Source organism: Vipera berus, assembly GCF_964194415.1.
Source record: "Vipera berus genome assembly, chromosome: 1".
NCBI lineage: Eukaryota > Metazoa > Chordata > Lepidosauria > Squamata > Viperidae > Vipera > Vipera berus.
The window spans coordinates 149,905,466-149,918,133 of NC_138202.1; the positions used below are offsets into that span (position 1 = coordinate 149,905,466).

A 12,668-nucleotide genomic window follows, 5' to 3' on the forward strand; every position below is an offset into this window, starting at 1 on the left:
GGAAAGGTTGTAAAATGGGGCAAAACTCGCTTAACAACTGTCCTGCTCGGCAATGGAAATTTTGGGCTCAATTTTAGTCCTAAGTCGAGGATTACTTGTATTCTGATCATCTGGGGAGTATTCCCAGCTCGAAACAGACCAAATCTGAGCTTGAATCAACGGTTCCAGGTTCAAAAAGACGTTTTTAAGCTGGAAACACTTCCAGAATGGCTGGAACAGCCCATTTAAATATTTCAAATGGCGAATCTTTTATATACCTATATAATGCCACCTTATTTTTAAATTGGAATTGTTTTAATTTCAGAGCTTCCAGATCAGGATAGACATCAATATGCTAAAACTGCAGCTTTCACCTTTACACTGACTACAGCAGGGTTTTTCAAAGTTTCTTACCTGCCAAACCTGTTTTTTTTAAAAAAAGAAGTCCTTAGTCAATAGGAAAAGCCCTCATGACAGAAATTGCCACCTCCCTCCCCTTAAAAAAAGGAATAATTAAGAATCTGAAGGAAAATTCTTGTCCACCCCAAAACCCAAACATTTCCTTTGGGGGGGGGAAGCAGTGATGGGCAGGGCTAATTTGCAGAAGGCAGATTGGGCACAGGGAAACTAATGGCCATGGTGTTTTTTTTTATTAAAAAGTTTTACAGATACATTATAAACATAAGACCCACCCCTCCCCCTCCCCCACCCAATTTCCCCTCCCTCCCCCTCCCCCCCCCGACTTCCCAGAGCGTAATACAGGGTATTGACCCTAACAATCTTAAACTATAATATGCTAACTAACTATAATAACACTTTAAATCCTATCGCACTTTAACTCTCCTTAAAAGTAACTAAATAATAATAAATCTTATAAATCTAATACTTATTCAAATGCTAAATGAAACTTTTTGGTCCCATCCATATTTATTCTGAATGTAATCAATCCATCTTCTCCATTCCAAGATATATCTTTGTTGCGAATGGTCTTTCAAATATGCTGAAATTTTTGCCATTTCTGCCAGGTTCGAAACTTTTAAAGTCCATTCTTCTATAGTAGGCAAATCCTCCTTCTTCCAATATTGCACTACCAAAAGTCTTGCTGCCGTTATTAAATTCAACATCAATTTAGTTTCTATAGCAGTACAGTCTATAGTAATACCCATCAAAAATAATTGTGGAGAAAACTTTATTTTTTTCTTAAATATCTTCTGCATATTCCACCAAATTTTAATCCAAAAAGCTTTAACTTTTTTACAAGTCCACCATATATGATAATATGTTGCATCATCACAACCATACCTCCAGCATTTAGGCTGATAATTTGGATACATACATGCCAATTTCTTAGGATCTAAATGCCATGTATAAAACATCTTATAAAAATTCTCTCTTAAATTTTGTGCCTGTGTAAATTTTACATTTCTGACCCAGATTGTTTCCCAAGTATCCATCGTTATTGGTTCTTGAATATTCTGGGCCCATTTTATCATACAATCTTTAACAAGTTCCGTTTCTGAGTCTATTTCTATCAATGCATTATATATCCTTCTTATATGTGCAGGACTTTGATCTCTAATTAGTTTAACCAAATTTTCATCTACTATGGAAATACCAATTTTCTGATCCTGTTTCCATCTAGCTTGTAACTGCCCATACTGAAACCAAGTTTGTACTATCTTTTCTTCTTTTAAAATATGAAATGGCTTTAATTGCCATACATTTCTTTCCAATCTAAGAATTTCTTTATATGTAATCACATCATGCTTAAATCCCACATTTATATTTTCTATCGCATGTTTAGGTATAATTAAGAATCTGAAGGAAAATTCTTGTCCACCCGAAAACCCAAACATTTCCTTCGGGGGGGGGGGGGAAAGCAGTGATGGGCAGGGCTAATTTGCAGAAGGCAGATTGGGCACAGGGAAACTAATGGCCATGGTGTTTTTATACTGCATGGCTGAGGTACCGCTGATGAATTTCTATGAGAGCCCTTGGCTGTATGTAGTGATTTTTTTTAGTTAACTTTTGTCTTTAATCTCTCACAGAATATTATATTCTTGCAGAACTCTGTTAGATTTTGTATTTAGTGTATGGCAATGGTACAATTAGCCAGGAGACTACAGTGTTACTACACAGTAGTTATTTGGCTGCTGAAGAGTGCTATTCCTTTTAGTTAGAGCTCACGTGCATATCCAGGATGCACTACAGGGGGCGAACTAGCTGTGACCAGGAAGATGAGAGGCATCCTGTGGTGCCATCTGGGGCCTGCTCTCACCACCGATGTTGCCTTGCAGTCAGGCATCATATTTGGGCAGATCCAGCCCCAGCAGAAGTCTGACTGTCCACAAGAAACACGTTTCCCACTGAAGTGGTACCTATTTATCTACTTGCATGTAGCATGGTTTCAGACTGCTAAGTGGGCAGAAGTTGAGGCAAGTGATGGGAGCTCACGTCACCACGCAGTGTAGAAACTCAAACTGCCAGAGCAGAGTCCATCTCCAGCATCTTTAAGCCACTCAGCCACCGTGCTTCCACCCTGTTTGAAAAAGCCTGGGTTAGGTATTGCAAAGTCAATTGTGAAAGCGTGACACAGAGCAATCGCCTTTTTGACTTATAGGAAACCCTCAATTTAATGCAGTAATGAAGGTTGGATAGGAGTTTCTATTAAAGAAGAATGCCTATTAAATTTGAATGGGGTATATAACCCTTGCACATTTTTCTTATTTTTATGAATTTTACACATGGAGGCAAAGAAACATACCAAGTCTGCCCTGATTTCATCTGCTGCATCCGAAATGGAATATGATCACTCAAGAATTGATCTTACCTTTGTTCGCATGATATTCCTAGGCTGCTGAACCTGTTAGAAATGAGGATAAAATGTAATTGTTTGAACAGGAATTATGACCTTGTTGCATAATTATATTTTGATAGGGGGTGGAGCTTGGTATTTTGCTTCCATTCAGTGTTGCTCTAATGTAAACCATTATCCTGATTGCTAGCTAGGGAGAATGTTCTTCCTACCGAGATAAGGAGGGCTTACAAGCAAAGTGATTATGGGTAGAAAGGGTGGGAAATTGTCATAATTTTTTTTATAAGATTTGTTAAAGCTACCTAACTCCAGGAAGATCATGGGCAGCTTTCAATATGTGCAATACATAAGTCAGAAACACAACTAAAACACTGCGGCCGCCCTGATTGAAGCAGCATTCCCAACATAGAAAAAAGGCTTGACAGGGGCTCACAGACATCCTAACCCCAGGCCTGGGAACACAGCAGGTCTTAATTACTATCCTACACAATGCTGTTGCTTAGAAACTGTACTCTGGATACAATCCAGTTAAACATTAGTGTTATTCTATGGTGGCAAAAAAGCAGGAATCCTTTTCCAGCTAGCACATTTTATTAAAAAGCATAAGCTTCCCTGAGCTGCAACTCACTTCATCAGATACAGAAAGTGGCTAGACAGATAGAGGATTACTAAACTGATGGCCTATACTAGGCATTGCTGAGCAGAAAAAGCTTATAAAACTAAGAAACGCCCCCCCAAGACTGACAGCTAGAACCAGACAAAACTGGTTGGGGGATTAGACTGGTGAACTATTGTTATCTTATGACAACAGGTCCCTAAAAACACATCTCCTATGTGACTATAGGACCACTTTACAATGCCTTGGTAAGGCCACACTTGGAATACTGCATCCAGTTTTGATCACCACGGTGTAAAAAAGATGTTGAGACTCTAGAACAGGGGTGTCAAACTGTCGGCCTGTGGGCCGGACACGTCACGCGGAAACTGCGCCCACCCCATTGCTGGCAATGGCAAAAGAGTCCCAATACGTCGTGCAATGTCACATGACATCATGAGTTTGACATGTCTGCTCTAGAAAGAGTACAGAGAAGAACGACACAGATGATCAGGGGACTGGAGGCTAAAACATATAAGGAACGGTTGCTGGAATTGGGTATGTGTAGTTTAATGAAGAGGACAAGGGGTGACATGATAGCCGTGTTCCAATATCTCAGGGGCTGCCACAAAGAAGAGGGAGTCAAGCTATTCTCCAAAGCACCTGAAGGCAGGACAGGAAGCAATGGATGGAAACTAATCAAAGAGAGAAGCAACCTAGAACTAAGGAGAAACTTCCTGACAGTTAGAACAATTAACCAGTGGAACAACCTGCCTCCAGAAGCAGTGAATGCTCAACACTGGAAGTTTTAAAGAAGAGACTGGACAACAATTTGTCTGAAATGGTATAGGGTTTCCTGCCTGAGCAAGGGGTTGGACTAGACGACCTCCAAGGTCCCTTCCAACTTTTATTATTATTATTATTATTATTATTATTATTATTATTATTATTATTATTATTATTATTATTATTATTATTTCCCCACTCATATATTATGTGATAGACAAGATGACATACGTATGTATCAAGTTCTGACCAATCGTTTTTCTTCTTTGTTTGAACATTGCACAAAAGTCTAACACGTGGATACATGCTATTTTATTGCTGCAGTAATAAACAAATTGGGATGCATTTTTCTCATCTTTTGTGACATTTGGTGCTCCCCACACTAGATCCTTGGGCCTACCTTATACTAGTTTTCTGACCAACCAAACTAAAGTTGTCCAAAGCAGAAGAACATCTTCTCTTTAACCACAGAATCCTGGTGGCCCAGTAGTTTAGAATGTATTTACTGTAGTCAGACTCTGCCCACAGCCAGTAGTTTGATCCTGGTGTGGCTCAAGGTTGACTCAGCCTTCCATCCTTCCAAGGTTGGTACAATGAGAACCCAGATTGTTGGGGGCAATATGCTGACTCTGTAAACCACTCAGAGAGGGCTGTAAAGCACTGTAAAGTGTTATGTAAGTCTAAGTGCTATTGCTATTTTTCATTTGTAAGAAAATGTTACTCTGCTTTCTTCCAGTGGCAAAAGAAGACACAATATACTCTTAAATTGCCTCTCTTCCAAAGCGGTCTCCCAAACATCACCCCTTCCATACATACTGATGCAAGGAAACCTGGGAAAACTAAATTTTTAAAAATAACCAGCAAAATAATATCTTCCTTTTCTGTTAGCATGATTGTCCAGAGTAGGCCTATTTAAGAAGACTCTGGGTTTAACTAGCTTTTTTAAAGGCATCAAGAGAAGTAAACTGTGCTTGGATGTCTGAGTAACAACACTTAGGCCTGGATACGCAAGTTGGGTGCCTGGTGAGTCTTGCCTAACCATGTCTTTCTAACTAGGTTTGTTATTCACCAACTATTTCAACCAGATTAAAAGTGGGCTAATATTGGACATGCCCCCCTTAATAGAAAAAACAAGATACAAATATGTATTATATTTCAGACATTCAACTGTTTACCCTTATTTAAATATATAAGGTCCCTTCAAAAGGTCAGGCTTGAAAACATTTATCTGGTCTGATTTGTGTTGCTTAAGGCTGACGAAAAGTACTTTGAATTTCCTTATGAAAAGATCACGTGTTGGTTTATGGACTCATGACCTCAAGTCAGCCCCTTTGAGACTGCAGATCTGTATGTTTGCTTGAAACTGCATTCCCAAAATAGCAGTTCAACCTGTACAATTATTTTAAAACCCCAAATACAGATTGTTAAAGACATCTCAGAAGTTCCCGAGGCTCTTTTCTCCAAAAGGAATTGGCCTTTTAAAAGCTGCCTTTTAAAAGCTGCCCAGAATACCTCAACCCCTACCTGGGGCCTCACCCCCTCCTCTTCTCCCGAGGAGGGAGCTTCAAATCCATCTAAACAGCTGATCGGCGCTGTTTCCATGGAAAAACACAGCTGCGGAGCGGGCAGCCCGAAAACGGCTGTCTTCGGCGTCGCGTCGCCACCGGAAACCTCCCCCCCTTTTTTTACCAGCATCTGATATTTACAGGCATTCTACTTTTAACTAAAAGTGCTAGCGTTAGGGTCAGTTTCATATGTCACATTATAACAACCAGGGTCTTAAGGATATTTATTCTTCAGGGCAAAAGAGACTAATATTTTAAATATTTATTTGGAACATATATTGTTTTATAAATGCAAGGGTTCCAAGTGGAATTCTAACCTAAAGTGTAGGACAACATGCCATAATTTTTGTTTTAGAAAATGCTACCCCAGCCAAAACTAGCCTTAAAGGTTTTCCTGTCCAGTCATGTCCGACTTGACTTTCCGTTTCTTGGCCAAGGGAGCCAGCGTTGTCCAAAGACATTTTCTGTGGTTATGTGGCCAGCATAGCTGTATGACAAAGACTCACAGAACACTGTTACCTTCCCACCAAAGTGGTACCTATTAATCTATTTGCATGCTTTCGAACTGCTAGGTCAGGGGTAAGCAACCTCGGCTCTTTTATGACTTATGGACTTCAACTCCCAGAATTCCTGAATCAGCTATATGACTCAGGAATTCTGGGAGCTGAAGTCCATGAGTCATAAAAGAGCCGAGGTTGCTTACCCCTGTGCTAGGTGGATCAGGAGCTGGGGCAAGTAATAGGAGCTTACCCTCCCCCCACTTGAAACCAGGCACTCAAGCTTTCCAGCTGGCAAGCTCAACATACAAAACAGCAACTTGCAAAAAAGGGAGCAAAGACACATTACTAGTCTAAGCACGAAGAAGAGGGATTATGTCCTCTAGAAATCCACTTGGTTACCATGCTGGGATCTAAAATGGGACACCTGAATTTTTTTCCAGCCAGATCACCTGTTTGCAATTCTCTGGTCTGCAGCTAAGGGATATAAAGTTGCTTCTAAAAGGACGTAGGTTGGACAGTAGATGGGGGAAATACACTGTTCGTCTTGCAAATAAGAGACGCAAGCCAAATTCCCTAATCATGAATTACTTGACCCAGTAGGAAGTGCCTGGGTAATTCTAAAGAGGCAGCTCTTAGCACTACCGTGCAAAGGAGGCAAAGTTCAGCCGCTCCAACTTTCCGTTATTTTTTTTTATTATTTTTGCTAAGGAAAATGCAAGAATGCAGGGAAAGCAAAGACGAGCTGCAAATGACTGAACTCGAAAGAATGAAGTAGAACAGGGGTCTTCAAACTTGGCCCTTTTATGACTTGCGGACTTCAACTCCCAGAATTCCTCAGCCAGCCTGGCTGAGGAATTCTGGGAGTTGAAGTCCGCAAGTCATAAAAGGGCCAAGTTTGAAGACCCCTGAAGTAGAAGAACCGCGCAGGAAAAGAAGCCGGATTTGGAAGCATCCTCGCCGCCTCCCTTGCCTTTTCTTTAGCAAAGGGAAACTCCAGTTAAAACGGCCCAACGCTCCTCGTGATCGCGCCCCTTGGAAACGAATCTGGGTCTTTTGAGAGGCGATTGTGTTCAGGCCCCGGCTGTTGTTTTTTTTTAGGGTGACTTTCTTGGCAGGAGAGTTATTATTATTATTATTAATTTAATTTGTATACCGCCCTTCTCCCGAAGGACTCAGGGCGGTGAACAGGGCAATACATAAAAACAAGATACAAAAATTGAAAATTATTAAAAAGTAATTAAACAACAGTGCCCGTAATAAATCAATACAGATTAAAAGTTAAGATCCATTTATAAAAGTTGTTGTTTACCGGCTGCAAATGGGATGGGAGGGGGGTTGGGTTTTTATTACTTTTAAATGCGTTTTAATCTATCTAAGAGTTCTGGGCACTTGTTTAATCTTTTTTTTAATTTTTGTATTCTGTTTTTTTTAATATGCATTGCCCTGTTCACCGCCCTGAGTCCTTCGGGAGAAGGGCGGTATACAAATAAAAATAATTTTAAAAAAATAATTCAATGTCAAGAGCGCCGCAACGGCCTCCCTTTCCGAAAGGCAGCTCCTGTACGGACTCGAGCACAGGCGGCTGAGTGACTCGCTCTCTCTGTCTCTCGGCATTAACACGTGTGTAGAAAGGGAGGAGCGGGAAGCGCTCGCTCGCTTCCACCCGTTTCCCCCCACCCCCACATTACAGCAACTTGCTCCTTTGCAGGCCGGTTAGAGGAGACACGCCTTGAGGAAGCAGGCTGGGGGGGAAGAAGAGGAGGAGGAAGACGGGAGACCGCCAAGAGCCCCTAACTTTGCACCCCCGCCCCCTTCTTGTTCACCCGCGAACTGCGGCAGTCCTGGCGCTGTGAGGCCAGGTTTCCTAAAAAAATAAAAATAAAAAAAATGCAGCCCCGGGGCTAGCTAGAAGCTGCCGGGCTGGCAAAGAAGCAAACGAGGTAAGCGAGCGAGTCGCTCCGACTGGGCTCCACCTGCAGCCCGGGGAGGCGAGCGCTTTAAGGCACACGGCGCAAAGAGCTTTTACGTAGTAGGCCGGCGGCCGGGCGACTTCCCGGAATGGTCCTCGCGTTGCGGCGGCGGCCGCAGCGGGGCCTACCGAGCGCGGGAGTTTTCATCTGAGATCCCCGCCTCGGCCGGGCCTCAGGAAAAAGCCTGTTGACGGGCGGGGACAGGAGCCCAGACCGGCGCGGGTCCCTTTTCCGCTTGCTGGCCGAGGAGGAGCTGCAGAATCCTGCATCTTCCGCTTTGCTGAGCCCGTGGGCGGCTGCAGCCTGGAGGGGAAGGCTGCTGGTCTCAGGGAGATGCTGACTCCTCCTCCTCCCCCCCCCCCGCCTTCTCTCTCTCTCTCTCTCCCTTCTCAGCTCGGGCGGGAACAGGCGGGTGCGGTGGAATCGGCGCCTGGATCGGAGGAACGGGGTCCCGGAGGAGGAATCGCGAGGGTCGGTCTGGTTGCCTCTTTATTGGCTTTCCCGAATTTCTTCGCGCCTGCTTGTGGGTTTGATGGCTGGGATCAGGACCCGGTGGGGCAGGAGAGAGAGAGGGTGGGGGGGGGAGAGAAGGCACAGGTGGTCTCTCCACGATCAGGGTTCAGACCTAAAACCTGTTTGCCGATGGTCAGAGCTTATGTAATTGTTGCGGGGGGGGGGTCCGATCCTGGGCAGAGTGCCCTGCTTTCTCTTTTTGTCACCGCGGCGACCTCATTTACAGGCCAAAAATTGTGGCTGAGCTGCTGTCCTCTTGCAAAGAAATGTATAAGGGTTTTTATTTGTAGTAACAAAAAACGAGGATATATATAGATATAGATATAGATATAGATATAGATATATAGATATAGACATTATATATACACACACACACACACACACACACACACATACACACACGGTGGCTCAGTGGGTTAGGACGCTGAGCTTGTCGATCAGAAGGTCGGCAGTTTGGCGGGTTGAATCCCAAGTGCCTCGTAACAGTGAGCGCCTGTTACTCGTCCCAGCTTCTGCCAACCTAGCAGTTCGAAAGAAAGAAAAATGCAAGTAGAAAAATAGGGACCACTACGGTGGGAAGGTAACAGCGTTCCGTGTGCCTTTGGCATCTAGTCATGCCGGCCACATGACCACGGAGATGTCCTCAGACAAGCGCTGGCTCTTCGGCTTTGAAACGGAGATGAGCACCGGCCCCTAGAGTTGGAAACGACTAGCACGCATGTGCGGGGGAACCTTTACCTTTATATATATATATATATATATATATATATCATGAGGTCATGCCTTTCATTTGAGAAAGAAATAGTTCATTTGATAACAAATTACAAAAACTACATTCCTTTCTTTTTATTGTTATTAAACACTTTGAGGATTTCAGTCTTTTTCTCTCATCAGTTGCAGTATCTGAGTGCTTTTTCTGGTTGCCAGTTTGGATATGCTAAATACACAGTGGTTCTGCTACCATTGTTGACTTACTACTGTAGAGTACACTTGGTTAGGGTTATTAGGAGTAAATGAACAGATGGCAGGCCCCACCATTAGTCAGAGGAAAGTGGTCAGTTCAGTACAGCAGATACTTGAGGTAGAGGGAAATGACCAAGTGTAAGAAGCAGTTGAGAATATACTGTTCAATCTGTCCTGAGTCAGTGTAAATTGGTAGCAGATAACTGGCAGTTGTGACTAGAACCTAATATAAATTAGGAAAGATTTATAAATCCAGTTTTTCTAAAAAAAATGAAGCAAAATTTTCCTTCCTAATTATTATTATTCCATTTTTATATATTTTATTTTATTTATTTTATTTATTTTAATTCCAATTATATCCCGCCCTTCTCCGAAGACTCAGGCGGCTTACAAGCTTAGCAGTAATTTAATTTAATTTAATTTAATAATTTGATTTCTATACCGCCCTTCTCCCGAAGGACTCAGGGCGGTGAACAGGGCAATACACAATAAAATCGAATACAAAAATTAAAAAGCCATTAAACATCATGCCCATAAAATCAATACATATAAAAGTTAAAACTAGTTTTAAAAACCCAACCCCATCCCATCAGACCAGGCCAGCTTGTTCGAAAAAGAATGTTTTGAGATCGCGCCGGAAGGAGCGAAGGTCGGGGGCCATCCGGAGCTCAACCGGTAAGCGGTTCCAAAGGTCTGGCGCGCCCACAGAGAACGCTCTCCCCCTGGGGGTCACCAATCGGCATTCTTTGATCGGCGGCACCCTGAGGAGGCCCTCTCTGTGGGAGCGCACTGGACGGAGGGAAGTTGACGCCGGCCGCAGGTGTTGACGTAGGTAATCCGGACCCATGCCATGAAGGGCTTTGTAAGTCATAACTAACACCTTGAACCTCACCCGGAGAGCAACCGGTAGCCAATGCAGCTCGCGGAGCAAAGGTGTAACATGGGAGTATCGGGAAACTCCCAAGACAACTCGCGCGGCTGCATTCTGCACCAGTTGGAGTCTCCGGGTGGACCTCAAGGGCAGCCCCATGTAGAGAGCATTACAGTAGTCTAGATGAGAGGGCACGAGCGCATGAGTGACTGTGCGCAAGGCATCCCAGTCTAGATAGGGCCGCAACTGGTGCACCAGGCGAACCTGGGCAAAGGCCCCCCTAGTCACAGCTCCAATATGCTCTTCCAAAGAGAGCTGTGAGTCTAGAAGGACCCCCAAGTTGCGGGCCCTATCTACGGGGGGCAATAGCTCACCCCCCATGGCCAATGATGGAATAATCGGAATTTCCCGGGATGCCGGCACGAACAGCCACTCAGTCTTGTCAGGGTTGAGTCGAAGCCTGTTCCTCCCCATCCAGACCCGGACCGCCTCCAGGCAACGGGACATCACGTCGAGGGCATCACTGGGGTGGTTTGGGGTCGAAATAAAAAGCTGGGTATCATCAGCATATTGGTGATACCCAACTCCAAAACCACGAATGATCTCACCCAGCGGCTTCATATAGATGTTGAACAGGAGAGGCGAGAGAACCGATCCCTGAGGAACTCCACAAATGAGAGGTCTCAGGGTCGATCTCTGCCCCCCTGCCAACACCGACTGCGAACGTCCCAGAAGGTAAGAGGAGAACCACTGGAGAACTGTGCCTCCCACTCCTAACCCCCTGAGACGTCGCAGCAGGATACCATGGTCGATGGTATCAAAAGCCGCTGAGAGGTCTAAAAGGACTAGGACAGAGGAACAACCCCTGTCCCGAGCCCGCCAGAGATCATTCACCAGCGCGACCAATGCCGTCTCCATGCTGTACCCGGGCCTGAAACCCGATTGGTACGGGTCTAGGTAGTCAGCTTCATCCAAGAACAAAGGGAGCTGCTGCGCCACCACGCTCTCAACAACCTTCGCCAAAAAGCGAAGGTTGGAGACTGGACGATAGTTGTTTAAAATTGCTGGGTCCAAGGCAGGCTTCTTGAGGAGGGGTCTCACCACCGCCTCCTTCAAGGCGGCGGGAAAACTACCCTGACTCAAAGAAGCAGTAATCACTGCCTGGAGCCAGCCTTGTGTCCCATCCCGGGCTGCATAAGTCAGCCAGGAGGGGCACGGGTCCAACAAACACGTGGTGGAGCTCAGCTTCCCCATGATCTTGTCCACTTCTTCAGGAGTCAAAGGATCGAACTCTTCCCAGATTAAATCGACAAGGCCGCCCGTATCCTCTTCGTCAGACTCTGCCCAGTCGGAGTCCAAACTGGTCCGGATCCGAGCGATTTTGTCCGACAGAAATCGACTAAACTCCTCGGCTCGACCCTGCAAGGGTTCCTCCCTCACCTCCTGATTAAGGAGAGAGCGAGTTACCCTAAACAGGGCGGCCGGGCGATTATCTGCGGACGCGATGAAGGTGGCAAAGTGGTTAGACCTAGCCACCCTCAACGCAGCGAGATAAGTTCTCGTAAACGACCTTAGTCGTAACCGGTCGGATTCGGATCGGCTGGACCTCCAACAGCTCTCTAGTAGCCTTCATTCTATGTATATGCCTGCTTATTAGGGCTTTCACACACCCCCAAGCGGCATTATTACAAAGTCAGCTTAATTGCCCCCAACAATCTGGGTCCTCATTTTACCTACCTCGGAAGGATGGAAGGCTGAGTCAACCTTAATAATTCAAGGGGATAAGCATACCTAATAGTCCTGCCTGTGAGGTGGATTGGACTAAGAAAGAGTGATTTAAAAACTGATACATATTTGTGAACTAGGGTGGATTTCTATTTGCAAGAATTTGGAATTTTTTAATTCAAAAGATCTACGTCAGAAAAGATCTTGAAGCAACCAGGTGGCCAAAATAATATAGAAGTAGAGTTTCAACAAGTCTTTGATGATTTTTTTTTTACCTTTGGATAGGTCTCTGACAGAAACCTTTTTTATTGCTTCTTAGCATGATTGGAGGATTCTAAAATTCAAGATAAAACCACTTACATATTCCTTAGGTGAACATTATTGAA

At 44.4% G+C, this 12,668-nt stretch overlaps 1 protein-coding gene and 1 long non-coding RNA gene across 2 annotated transcripts in view; one reads left to right on the forward strand and one right to left on the reverse strand.

Moving 5' to 3' along the window:
- Nucleotides 1–732: 732 nt before the first annotated feature.
- Nucleotides 733–8,534, reverse strand: LOC308675259. The gene is made up of 3 exons (XR_014028092.1): nucleotides 8,267–8,534; nucleotides 2,810–2,842; nucleotides 733–1,114 (listed from the first exon to the last, which is right to left on the reverse strand). It is a non-coding gene; the product is annotated as an uncharacterized lncRNA (long non-coding RNA).
- The window catches only part of GPD2 (glycerol-3-phosphate dehydrogenase 2), a 93,765-nt gene continuing 88,992 nt past the window's right edge, over nucleotides 7,896–12,668 (forward strand). Inside the window, exons 1-2 of the mRNA XM_081340367.1 lie at nucleotides 7,896–8,180; nucleotides 8,604–8,681. The gene's annotated coding sequence lies outside the window, so the exon portion shown is untranslated. The remainder of the gene's footprint in view (nucleotides 8,181–8,603; nucleotides 8,682–12,668) is intronic.